The 13,912-nt window shown below is 38.0% G+C and overlaps 1 protein-coding gene across 1 annotated transcript in view; it reads right to left on the bottom strand.

The window, feature by feature from the left end:
• Positions 1–11,482, bottom strand: part of LOC121737326 (hemicentin-2-like) — a 358,492-nt gene extending 347,010 nt beyond the window's left edge. The window contains exon 1 of the mRNA XM_042128966.1: positions 11,380–11,482. The gene's annotated coding sequence lies outside the window, so the exon portion shown is untranslated. The remainder of the gene's footprint in view (positions 1–11,379) is intronic.
• Positions 11,483–13,912: the final 2,430 nt, after the last annotated feature.

Raw genomic sequence — 13,912 nt, 5'->3', positions numbered from 1 at the left:
TCGTTTTACAGCAGGGAAATCTAATATTACTTTGATCGTGTGTTTGACAGTTAATATCGCACGCTAATGAGAAGAAGGTCGCACAATGGGGTAAATTATGGGTAAATTGATTGTAATAATAACCCATCTACAAGATGAGAGAGATGAGAATTATTACGGGAATTACGATGAACAACAGTTAGTTATAACTTATAGTCATCTTCATATCTATACTATATAAATAATAGCTCCCTCACCGGTTTCGGTGACGGTGGCCGGTTTCATTGAAACCAGGCCAGCTACGCAGGAGTAATTTTATAGTGCCCAAGTATGTGCGCAGTACACAAGAGCACTCTCTATTCCTTTACTCTCATAACCCAGTGGGACGGAAGACCGATACGACTGGCGAGAGATCAGGCGCAGGACCGACTTTTTACATGCCCTTTCGACGCATGGATCATCTTACTTGTCAGACAATCAGGTGATCAGCCTGCTTTGTCCTAACCAAACTTGGAAATAACATGTTTCCAACGCGGGAATCGAACCCACGACCTCCAAGTCAAGAGCCGCGCTCCATACCACTAGACCACGGAGTCGTCTATACATATATAAAACCAAAGCCACTTTTCACTGTTATTTTTTAACTCAAGAATCTATCCTTGCAAATGTTTAGGTTTTGATTGGACTATTAAGTAGATGGTTAAGGCGACGCCTTGATAATTTGGCTGTAGCGATATCGATTTTTCTCAGCAATGACTAAAGCTAAGAAATTAAAGTTCATTGTCGGTATTCATCATGTCTTTGTCTTTGAATTACCCATAGCATAACACGATTGGTCAACTTTAATAACACAGAATAATCAATCGAAAAGACCTCTGTAAAAAAAGTGATTCTAATTTTGCCAACAGAGGAGAGTGATTGAAGCTTCCAAAATTTGTACACAGATTGGTTCAAGTATACACTTTAATTTGCCCATAGCTTATATGAAATATATTTATGGTTTTTAAATTACGCGACAAAAACCATTTTGTTACGCTTACGCCCTTTCCATTTCTTGCTGTTCCGTTTCTTGTTTTATAGCAGTCTAAAACATAATATCCAACACGGTTTTTTACTTTAACGCGGCGTCCGCGTCCCCTAATGTGGAGTTTGTACAAAATCGTTCGAGCGGTTCTTCAAATTCCTCATTTATCACATTTTTTGTAATAACAAATGTATTCAATAAATGGCGGATATTCATCTCTGTTGTTCTTTTATTTTATTGTTCTTTTATTGAATTTTTCACAAATTCCTGTTTAAAAAATATGTAAGCGCGTGACAGCGCACGTGGACGCGCGTCAACCCTGGCAAATTTGTACTTAAAAAAAGAAAAATAGAGTTGAAAATGCTTTGGTGAAAAACACGCGTCGCTTACACTCTGCCCCAGTGTGAGTTGAGCCCAAGCTACTTAATTTCGTTTCATTTACACTGTACGTCCAATCCCTAGAGAATTAAGCAGAATTAACGCCGAAAACCTGCTAATGTCTACTTCACTTCAGGTAAAATAAACCACTTAAGGGAATAAAATGCAAAACCCTACGTCCTTGGGTCCGACAGAAATATTTTAAGCTTTATTTAGACCGTATTTGATAATTTCTACAGCAATGTTTGAAATCTAAAGCATGGATGATAAGACAACTTGTTTTCGATAGTGTCTACACTAAAGCTAGAAATCAAAAACATGATATCTTCATGTCTTTACCGGAGGTCCAATCCCCTACCCTATTCCCTTCTCTACCCTCCCCTATTCACTTCCCTTCCCATCCCTACCCTCCCCTATTACCCTATTCTCTCTTAAAAGGCCGACCCGTTTGCTCGTTTGCCCCCTTATTTCATTAAAAAAATGTCTGTCTATCTGTCTCTTCACGCTGAAACTACTTAACCGATTTTGATGTTTGGTATGAGACCTAGAAAAAGTCGTAGGATAGTTATAAAAACTTTTACTACAGTTATTTAATATATAGTTTTGAAACCAGATCGAGAAAAGCAGAAACCTATGCACTTTTATATAACTCATTAAGAACTGAACTGTATTTACTACACAAGAAGATACAAATTAAATTGACACAGTTCCTCGCGGTCTCGGGCTGCCTGTTCCAATTTTGAATAGGTAATTGGATTGCTAATGCATCTCAACGCCTCGCGTCCTTGCAATGTAAATTAACACTACTATTCCAACCAACGCGACAAGCAACCGCGACCGACAGAAATTCAAATAAAATGCAACTTTATGACCTAGGCTTTAGGTTTCATTTTGCTCCACGCAACTACAAAGCTGCGGCGGCAATTGCTAGACCAATGTCAGTAGAAAATGAAACCTTTAGCCTAGTTCATAAAGTAACTTTTTGGAACGAAGTTCCTTATCGCGCGTTCGGCGTAAAGGAGGCTAGACAGAACTATAATTGAACTCGACACTTTTTTATTAGTACCTACCTAGGGGCAGAGGGCGTTGATAGTATTCCTGTGCGTCAATAAATGGAGTTTTTTAAATAATTTTATTGAGTGTATATGTAGGTATGTGACAGGTTTTTTGAACATAATTAATAACTTCGTTGCATTCGGGTGTCTCTTGACACCTTTCGGAAAACATCGTAAAGTCACCTTTAGGATGTAAAGCGACAAAATAGACTGATTTATTTTCCAGATAAACACACATTCGCATTTATTTTATTACTAGATGACGCCCGCAACTCCGTTGCTCCAAAACGCGTTTATCGCGTGGGAACCGTACATTTATCCGGCATAAAAAGTAGCCTGTGTCCTTTTCCGGGGCTCAAAGTATCCCCATAGTAAGTTTTAGCAAAATCGGTTCAGCGGTTTGGGCGCGAAGAGGTAACATACAGACACACTTTCGTATTTATAATATTAGTATGGATTATGAGTACAATATGGATGTACTTTTATAATAATAGGTATGCTGCCTGAAAGTCGCTTGATCAATATCAAAGTATAGCAACGATAGCAACGATATGGAAAAGCGTGCTCAGTTACAGTTTTTATTTATAGGTAGGTAGGTACTAGGTAGGCTGTATCTATTTTTTGCAGCCATTTAGTTAAATTAGACAGTTGATTTGATGCCTAGGACGTTCAATAAATTTTACATAATCACTAGCTGAGCCAGCAAACGTTATTTTGCCATATAAATTATAATATTTCTAGTATCAATATAAAAAATAAATCCCAGGCCTAACGAATGTACTCGAACATACAATAAAAATCGGTTGAGCCGTTTTGGAGGAGTTCGAGTTTCGCGCACAATCACTGTGTCACGAGAATTTATACAGTACAAAAATAAGTGATAATACTTTAGGGTGTGTACGTGTTTCTTGTAGAGTTCACTGCGAAAGTAGCAGCGCTGAAAGACCAATTTTTTTTTTTTTCACTTTTGTATGGGGAAACTCGTGACGCTCGGGCCCTTGCCCATACAAAAATGAAAAAAAGTTTCGTCTTTCAGCGCTGCTACTTTCACAGTGAACTCTCTATAAGAAACACGTACACACCCTAAAGTATTATCACGTATTTTTTTACACACTGTATATTATATTTTAAAACAATGTGTCAGTCTGTGTTTCACCAGTTTGGAAAAGCGCGACTGAGTATTGGGAAATTAGAAAAGTTTTTATCACAGAAAGTTATACGTATTGGTGCTCCCACACTGCCGTTAGAAAATGTTTAGTAACGTTAAACATTTGTAAACAAACATTTAATCACAAATGTTAAAAAATGTTTTCATGTTAGAAAATGTTTAGTAAGCGTATGTTGACAAATTATAACAAAAGAAATTATACAATAAAACATGTGTTACCTTTTGTTTGTAAACCTTTTATAAAGGTGACAGCGGGGTATGCGGTGAGCCAAATATACCAGATTTAAATGTTATAAAATGTTAGTAAGCACTTATAACATGTAACAGTTCCTAACAAAATGTAACAATTGACAACATATTTTGTTAGTTTTTTTTATTTTTTATATTAGAAAATGTTTACAAACATTTTCAAATGCAGTGTGGGATCACCAGCATATTTTGTTGCAAACGGAATTGCAAGCAACTGAAGTCCATGCTATCAATACTTTAATATTATATTATACTAGCTGTTCCGGTAAATATTGTTTTGCCACATAAAGTATTTCGCCCATATTCTTTTATTGAATTATCTAACACCATGGCAACGTCCATCGCTATCCCGTCGCACAAAGAATGGTCGCCGTCAGTCACGAGTTGTAATATTTTACTATTATTCAACAAATGCACTTATCAATATAAAAAGTAGATGTTGTCCGATTCTCAACCCTAGCCGATGCTCGCTAAGATTCACGAAAATCGGTCGAGCCATTTCAGAGGAGTTCAATTACGTACACCGTGACACGAAAATTTAATACTACATATACAGAGTGCAATTAAACCTTCCTGCCAAATTTTGATACATTGATCCTTGTTAAAAATAAAAATACACGTATTTTTTCTTTTGTAATCACTCAGTACTTAAATATTGAGAAATAGCTTCCGAAAGTTATCCTAAAAAACACTACAATTAATGGATACGATGCGTCGGCCGCGCGTGAGGTGCCTCCGCGCGCGCGGCTCTTCCCGCGTCACCCCCGGTCATTCCCCGCGCTGCGAGTGACCGTTCTGCAACGATTTTAAATGGGATAAAATATGCCATTGAAAAAAAAATAACACCCAAATATTTTTGGTTGAATGGACTCTCCTAATGATACCTAAGCCCTGGAAAAAATTTGGCAGGAAGGTTTAATTGCACCCTGTATTAGACTAGTCGATTCCCGCAGCTCCGTTGCGCCAAAATTCCTTTATCGCGCGGGAACCGTACATTTTTCGGGATAAAAAGCATCCTATGTCCTTTCCCGGGACTCAAAGTATCCTCATACCAAATTTCAGCAAAATTGGTTCAGTGGTTTGGGTGTAAAGAGATAACAGACAGACAGACGGAGAGACAGACGGACACACTTTCTCATTTATAATATTAGTATGGATTATTATCCCTGTCTGTTACGTGCCGATTTCTATGGATAGGAAGGTTATAGCTATATATTATCTCGTTTCACAAAAGCTATGTATAGTGTAGGTGGTCCAGTTGTAAAGAGAGTGGTTCTTGACTCGGAGGTCGTGGGTTCGATTCCCACGTTGGAAACATGTCAAGTTTGGTTAGGACAATGCAGGCTGATCACCTGATTGTCTGACAAGTAAGATGATCCATGCGTCGGATGGGCATGTAAAGTCGGCCTTGCGCCTGATCTCTCGCCAGTCGTGTCGGTCGTCCGTCCCAAACTGCGCTGCTGCGCAAACACTTGGGCACTATAAAATTACTGCTGCGTAACTGGTCTGATTCAACGAAACCGGCCACCGTCACCGAAACCGGTGTGGGAGTATTATTATTATAGTGTAGATGAGAATTTTCATCGTGGAAAGATGTAGGGTTTCCACGCTATAAACTAATTTCGGTGCGTTCGAAGTTCGAGTTATATCTGGCAATAAATAAACTTGATTAATGAATAATATAAATTATGAGAGCATATTAAATGATCTCAAAATTATTAATTTCGATCGTATTGTTTTCGGATCGGACGCAAAATAAGGCAATCAAAAACATTTAATAGAACTGATGAAGTATTGTGATGAGCTTTACTATATTAATAATATTAATAATATATTGACTATTACGTTTTGTCACTATCCAGTATCCATACTATACACTATCCATACAGCATACTCCATACTAATATTATAAATGCGCTTCTTCGCGCCCAAACCGCTAAGCCAATTTTGCTAAAATCATATGGAGAGAACTTTAAGTCCCGGGAAATGACACAGGATAGTTTTTGTTAAAAAATGTACGGTTCCCGCGCGATAAAAGAATTTTAGCACAACGGAGTTGCCGCCGTAATCTAGTTAGCCTAGTTAGCCTAGTATTAAACGAATGCCCAAAATGGGGGTCTGCTTGGAAAAGTCGAAAGCAGAAATTTTTACTTTGGTACTTTGTTTAGAGTAGTTAGGAGATAAACATACTAAAAGTCCTGACCCCTCCGAGGTGAGCTCGAGGGAGGGGAGGGCAAAGAAGGTCCCGTTTTTTGGTTTTTTGCTTACTCATCAAAAACGAAATTCTCTTCTACTACATAATAAAAGCTAATTAAATTTCCTACAACTTCGTCCTTTACACTTTGTATCTATCTCCAATCATTGACGACAGAAGGACAGACAGACGGACAGACAGATGGACAAACAGACGGACAGACAGATGGACAGATAGACGGTCAGGAAGACGGACAGACATTAAAGTCTCAGTATAGGGTCCCGTTTTTACCCTAAAAAACACACTCGGTCAATTTTAGAAGCTCATAGCGAGGCAATGATTGGAGATAAATACAAAGTGTAAAGGACAAAGTTGTAGAGAATTTAATTAACTTTTATTATGTAGTACAAGAGAATTTCGTACGAAGCACCTTTTATGATGAGTAAGCAAAAAACCAAAAAACGGGACCTTCTTTGCCCCCCCCCCCCCCCCCTCCATCGAGCTCACCTCGGAGGGGTCAGGACTTTTTGTATGTTTATCTCCTAACTAGTCTAAACAAGGTACCAAAGTCAAAATTTCTGCTTTCGACTTTTGCAAGCAGAATCATTCGATTACTAGGATAAGTGTATAGTCCGTGCAATCCACGAAGACGCACCTCACCAATTTTTGGGGGAGCACTGAGCATCTTTCCCTTTGGCCATGACGCTTTTTCTTAATATATTTTATTGTAGTGTGCGCGTGCACTTATAGGTGTACCGATAACACTCAAACATTGTTTGACCTACCGATAACAACAACAATTCTTCGTGGATTGCAAGAACTATAGCATTAAACAGAACGTCGTTTCCAGATGGATCAAATCCTATGCCTTTCTGATTCGATAGACTTCGTCAAAATTATCTTACGTTATCTAAGCACCACGGAATCTTGCCGACTCCCACGTTTACCATACAGAGTATCACTTAGCGTTAAATCACGGTATTGGTATGGTTTTTGCTTACCCCGGAACTGGGTTAACGAGGTATGATCGTCCATAAATATTTACTGACTAGTTGACCCAGAGTTTATTCGACTGAGGCGCCAGAGCGAACCGTTGTCTCGATTGGCGTGTGGATATTTTTATATTGACACTAGATGACCCCGCAACTCCCTTGCGTCAGAATTCGCTTATAGCATGGAAACCGTACGTTTTTCCGGGATAAAAAGTATCCTAGTAAGTCAATCTCGAAATTTCAGCAAAATCGGTTCAGGGGTTTGGGCGTGAACAGGTATAGACAGATAGATAATGTACCTGAAGGACTTGTGTTACAGGTACCAGACAACGGAAAATATAATATATTTAATACTTTAATTATTATACTATACAATATGAACATATATTTAAGATTTTTATTTTATTATTATCATACATGAGATTTTTACTAGCTATTTGACCGAGCTTTGCTCGGTATTCAATAAAACACGACTAAAATGACATTTTCTAAAAATGATTCCTAGCTAGATCGATTTATCGCCCCCGAAACCCCCTATATACTAAATTTCATGGAAATCGTTGGAGCCGATTCCGAGATTCCAATTATATATACAAGAATTGCTCGTTTAAAGATATCAGATTAAGTATATAATAATTATCATACACATATTTAAACATCCAGACCCGAAAACATTCAAAACTTTTTGTTCCGTCGGCGGGATTCGAACCCGCGACCCCCGGCTTGAGCTGCCACACACTCAACCAATTGAGCCACAGAGGTCGTCGATACTTTTTATCCCGAAAAAAAATTACGGTTTCCGCGCGATAACGAATTTGGGCGCAACGGAGAAGCGGGTATCAAGTATAGTAAATGATTAAAAAAAAATATATATATACAAGACGTTCCACTTTTTACCTATCAAAAAACGGTGCACAACGACGCTGTATTCACTTCAAAACTCATTTTTATTAGCATTTAGAACATGGATGCCCGCGTTTGTTTTAAGTCGGCACTACAATATAATATAGGCGAACGCGTTGGCCGACGCGTTGGCCGGCGCGCTGGCCCAATGTGTAGAACAGGCGAAATACCTACCGCCAACGCGCGAATGCTCGTTCTACCCATTGGGCCAGCGCGCCGGCCAACGCGTCGGCCAACGCGTTCGCCTATAATATGTAGTGCCAACACTAAACATATTAAAGTCTAAATTAGAGTCCCAACAATATATTAAAGTCTTATAAACACCTATTAAGCTTTCTTGAGTATCATTTATTGACATTTAAACCTGAGACTTTTGGCTTGCGCATCGCGCCAACCACTGATCCTACAGTAGAAAAAGACGTTTAATAAAATAATTTAAACAAAAAAAACCGACTTCAAACAGTATTTTCCTATCGTGGAACCTGTGACGTATCATCTTTCCAACAAAAATGGAATCATTAAAATTGATATACAAACGGCGCAGTTATTCGCAAGTAAACATAAAAAAATTCACACTAATATTATAAATGCGAAAGTGTGTCTGTCTGTATGTCTGTTACCTCTTAACATCAAAACGGCTGAACCGATTTACCTGGAATTTGGTATCGAGATAAATGTCCCTGGAAAGGACATACGATACTATTTATCCCGGAATAATGTACGGTCCCCACGCGATGAGCTAATTTTGGCGCAACGGAGTTGCAAACGTCATCTAGTAATTTAATATACGGTAGAATGGAGAAACTTCCTTTTTGAAGTCGGTTAAAAAAAACCGCGGAACTGACTCAGTTTAATTACCAAGTCAATTAACGATTCTAGTTTTGTTTCATTCAGTTCGAGAATAAATAGATATCGATTGCCTAGTACTTTTATGAAACGAGCGAGAAATCGAAACTAACTTGACTGCTCCGGTAATAGTCCATGAGTAGTGCCTACGGTTTTGACGACTTCTGTGGCTCAGTTGGTGGGCTGTTGGTAGCTCAAGCCGGTGGTCGCGGGTTCGAATCCCGCCGATGGAAAAAAGTTTTCAAAGTTCCTGGGTCATACATGTGTATTAAATATGACGTGTATATTATAATAAAAATCATAAAGATAATATCTATATATATAAAACTCAAGTGTGACTGACTGATTGACATAGTAATCTATCAACGCACAGCCCAAACCACTGGACGGATCGGGCTGAAATTTGGCATGCAGGTAGATGTTATGACGTAGGCATCCGCTAAGAAAGGATTTTGATCAATTTCATCTCCAAAGGGTTAAAATAGGGGATGAAAGTTTGTATATAATAATCCTTCTTAATGCGAGCGAAGCCGCGGGCAAAAGCTCGTATTATATAAAACTCAAAGGTGACTGACTGACTGATTGACATAGTGATCTATCAACGCACAGCTCTAATCACTGGACGGATCGGGCTGAAATTTGGCATGCAGGTAGATTTTATGACGTAGGCATCCGCTAAGAAAGGATTTTGATAAATTCCAACCCCAAGGTGTTCAAATAGGGGATGAAAGTTTGTATATAATAATACTTCTTAACGCGAGCGAAGCCACGGGCAAAAGCTCGTGTATAATATAAAAGTATTTAATATATTTCCGTTGTCTGGTACCCGTAAAACAAATGCTTCAGGTACTTACCAAGGGGCCAGTCTGACGTGGTGTGAAGAATCCATAGATATTATTATTATTCTTTTAGGAGTAATTGGAACGGAGTTCCTTATTTATACAAACTTTTAGATTGTATGTTTTCTCACAATTAATACTAGAAAAACACTAGTCGATCCCTACATATCCGTGCACGTCAAGCTAAAATCCAGTAGATCTATTTTATATCCGTAGCAACCTTCATCAAAATCGGTCCTGCCCTTTAGCCAAGATCTTTTCTATATCGCTTCTGTATAGAATCGCCGATCTAAATTGACATAAGCGTTCGTTATTATATGACGTTGGCTCTCTAACGTCTAACGTCCATGCATTTTGATCGGCGATTCTATAAAGAAGGGATAAAGAAAAAGTCTTGGCTACAAGCTCAGGTCTCCCCTCAAACGAGGATTCACTGTTTTTTATTATACCCTAAGTACCTCTTCGTACCTTCCGGTTACCGGTTAGAGGGAAGGTATGAAAAGGGGTTAAAGCATAGGCCTTACTACTGTATCGGAGCACCTTAAGATAAAATAGCAAGGTATAATATAAATATTCGTGGGGGAGCTATGCTTCGGCACGAATGGGTCGGCTCGACCGGATAAATACCATGTTCTCACAGAAAACCGGCGTGAAACAGCGCTAGCGCTGTGTTTCGCCGAGTGAGTGAGTTTACCTATTACTTCCCTACCCTATTCCTTCCCTACCCTCCCGTATTCCCTTCCCATCCCTACCCTCCCCTATTCCCTCTTAAAAAGGCAGGCAACGCACCTGCAGCTCTTCTGATGCTGCGAGTGTCCATGGGCGACGGAAGTTGCTTTCCATCAGGTGACCCGTTTGCTCGTGTGCCCCCTTATTTCATTTAAAAAAAAAACCCCGGTGAGGGCACTGGGAGCATTCGCTTGTAATGTAATATTACAGAGTCGAGCATTGCAATGCGCACCTTGTAATAATACAAAACCGAGCATTACAATGCGCCCCTTGTGACGATACAGTATGTAATAACTTGATACACTTGTAACATCAACTAGCTATGGAATGCTCACAGTCAAATATTACATTACACGCGAATGCTGTCTGTCAGGGAGATAGTATTGTAATGTAATGCTCAAAGTCGAATTACATGTGTGATGTAATGCTCAAAAACGAATCTATAATGTTACATTACAAGTGAGCGCCTTTAGAAAGCAAAAGTTATTTGTCATCAGTTTTCATACGTCTTAAGGCGAGTGAATGAAGTCCAAGTGTACTACAGTAAGTTTTATTCTTTTACATCTTTGTCTGTTATAAAAATGTATTATAATATATTCCAAACCATTTAGACTAAAAGTAACTTTTTTATTAAAGATTTTTTTTTAATTAGCAGAAATAAAAGCAAGTTAAAAGTTACGGGTAAAGTCCCACTAAGAATAAATTGCCATCTTTGAAAAATAGTATCGAATCATTGATAGGTAAATCAGAGTTGCAATTATTTAAAATATATAAAACGTAAAAATCATTTCGATAGTAACGCTTATAGTAAATTCATACGGGTTTTACTACAATTTTCCCTTCAATGGAAGGCTACAAAATTCTTGTTTATTTAAAAATACACCTCAATTTAAAACGTCAAACGTGACTACGCTTAACTATAAATATTCAACGCTCAATTCGAAAAGAGCTGTAATTATTTCAAAACATCCAATAAAACTAAAATTAGAGTCAGGCGATTCATCAAAAAAATTCGTCATTTACCATTTTATCGCAGCATCAAACTGGATGAAAATCCGTGCGATCCACACACATCATTCAAATATGTCACAAAAATTAGTCTCACAACACAGTAACACTGCGTAGAGGCGGCTACGCGTACGGGACTGCCGCTACGTCGCTACGAATCGCCGCTACGGCGCTACGTCGGCGCGAAGTTGGCCGATTCGATCCGACTTCAGCCGATTCGGGGCTAGGGCGAACAGTGTTTCATATTTTATATCGGTCGACTCGGAATTACTGAGTTTGCTTGGCTAGCTTTTTATAGCGGAAGGCTCATTCTATTTGGTATTTTTTCGAGTCGCGTCATAATTTTTCATTGTTTGTGTACTTGTGATTTTTCGATGGTGATTCTTGTGTAAGGTTCTCGTAATGTATCGTTTGTTTGACGTTAGGTCCCTATGTGATATGTTTATACAAACGTTGCTTATGAAATCATTGTTTGGTATGATAATGGTATCGTGAATTTATGTTAGTCGCAGATGGTGCGGTGTAAAAGGGTTCGAAAATATTATTATATATGAAAAGATAGGGAATGGTAAGTGCGATTGTAAACAGTCTTTAATGGTGTACAAATAAAGTTGGTTTTGAACTGAAATAAAACTTGAAACTTGAAAACTAAAATAATTCTGGGAAAATAAAATATAAAACTTTTTGAATGTTTGTTTGGTGGCCCAGTATATTCAAAATTTGGTAATACATAAATGTTTACGTGGAAAAAATATTTAAAACACTGTAAAAAATATTAACAACTGCAATTAAACATTATAAAATTATTCTGAAAACCTGTTAGGATTAATGTTTTTTGAATGAATATAATATTGCACTCAAATTTTTTTGGCACTGCAAAATATCCTAAATAGCTATTTCCATTTAAAAGCTTTACAGGAATCACGTGGTATTATTTTATTCGTCTCATAAGGCTTTCCTACCTCAGTTCATGAAGGACACATACAAGCTATTAATCTAGTGATGATATTCGTCTATGATAGAACCATAGAATGTCCATATAAATGACGTCGATTATGTTTGCAATATCTACGCAATCAGGGTAATCTATCAAGACCTCAATATGTGAAGGGCCTTTTGAGAGCTAAAATTAAACTATGCTTTTTTTAAATAAGAAAGCAAAGGAACGTCATCTGATGGAAAACAACTACCGTCGCCCATGGACACTCGCAACATTAGAAGAGCTGCAAGTGCGTTGCCTGCCTTGTTAAGGCTTTTGGAGAGACATTAACTTTTCAACTAGCGTTATGGACTTTTTTTAGTTAAGTGAAAAATATTGAGCTCGCGTCAGATCTCGCACGTGACCTGAGTGCTTGGTAAAGTTGAATTCGCTATGGTCCGGGTTCTTTAGAATATATTTTTTTTATGACTATCAAGCTGATTTTTTGTGAGTAGCTTCATTTTGATATGACGAATTCATTCATTTTATCTGCGAAAAATCTCGAAAGGAACCCTGAAACGGAATCCTAATCAGATGAATTTTTGTATATAAGTTCATAGTCATATTATTTAAGAGTAATATTATTGTCCTACAAAATATAGAACAATCAATATTTTAGGACCATTTCAAATCAAAGTATGAAATCCTTTCTATCTCTGTTAGCTTCCACTTTCAAGAGTGTTCGCAAATAAAATAGTTGTTCGTCTTATTAACACAAAGCTACTTACAAAAAATTTGCTTGATAGTAATAAAAAAATGTGCTAGCGAACCCGGCATAACGAAGTTAGATGTCAAAAACGTATGGGATTTGACATAACGCATCGCAAGCGCCATGACACTAAGGGCGTTTGTGCACTACACGGAATTTTACCGTCCGGCGTTCATAACGTTCACGTTTGCCATATAAATAAGGTAGGAAATCGGGATGCCGCGCCGCGCCGAATGGTAAAATTCCGTGTAGTGCACAAACGCCCTAAAGCGATGCAATTATATCCCATAAATTTTTGACATGTATCTTCGTTATCGAAACTAGCGAATTCCACTTGACTAAGCACTCTGATCAAAAATTGGTAAGTTGAAGGTAAAGTAAACTTTCAACGCTGCATAGAAGAACCTTCTCTGTCTATGCGGAGAATGTGGCATACATTGTCTGTTTTTATTTCACGTTTATCACCACTCTCGAAAAGCAACCTGTTTTTATAAGCAAATTGCTTTTGAGCAAGATTTTTTTGGAACGGAGTTCCTTATCGTGCGATGCGAAAGAGGGCTATATCGAAAAAGTTGTAACGACATTTTTTTATGAGTACGTGCATGGTAGAGGCAGAGGGCGTTGATAGTGTTACTGTGCGTTAACTAGATGGCGTTTTTTTGAGAACAAACACGCATTGTTAGTATTCCTGAGCGTCAATAGATGGCGTTTTTTTAAATATTTTTTGAGTGTATATGTATACAGGTTTTTTGAATTTAAGAAATAACTTCGTTCCATTCGGGTGTCCCTTGACACCTTTCAAGTTTTTAATTTTTATTTAAATCTATCTTAGATTTAAAACAAGTTAATACATCTTGAAC

The sequence above is a fragment of the Aricia agestis genome, chromosome 20 (assembly GCF_905147365.1).
Source record: "Aricia agestis chromosome 20, ilAriAges1.1, whole genome shotgun sequence".
Taxonomy (NCBI): Eukaryota; Metazoa; Arthropoda; class Insecta; order Lepidoptera; family Lycaenidae; genus Aricia; species Aricia agestis.
The sequence above is the reverse complement of the archived record's forward strand: the minus strand, read 5'-3'. Positions and strand labels throughout refer to the sequence as shown.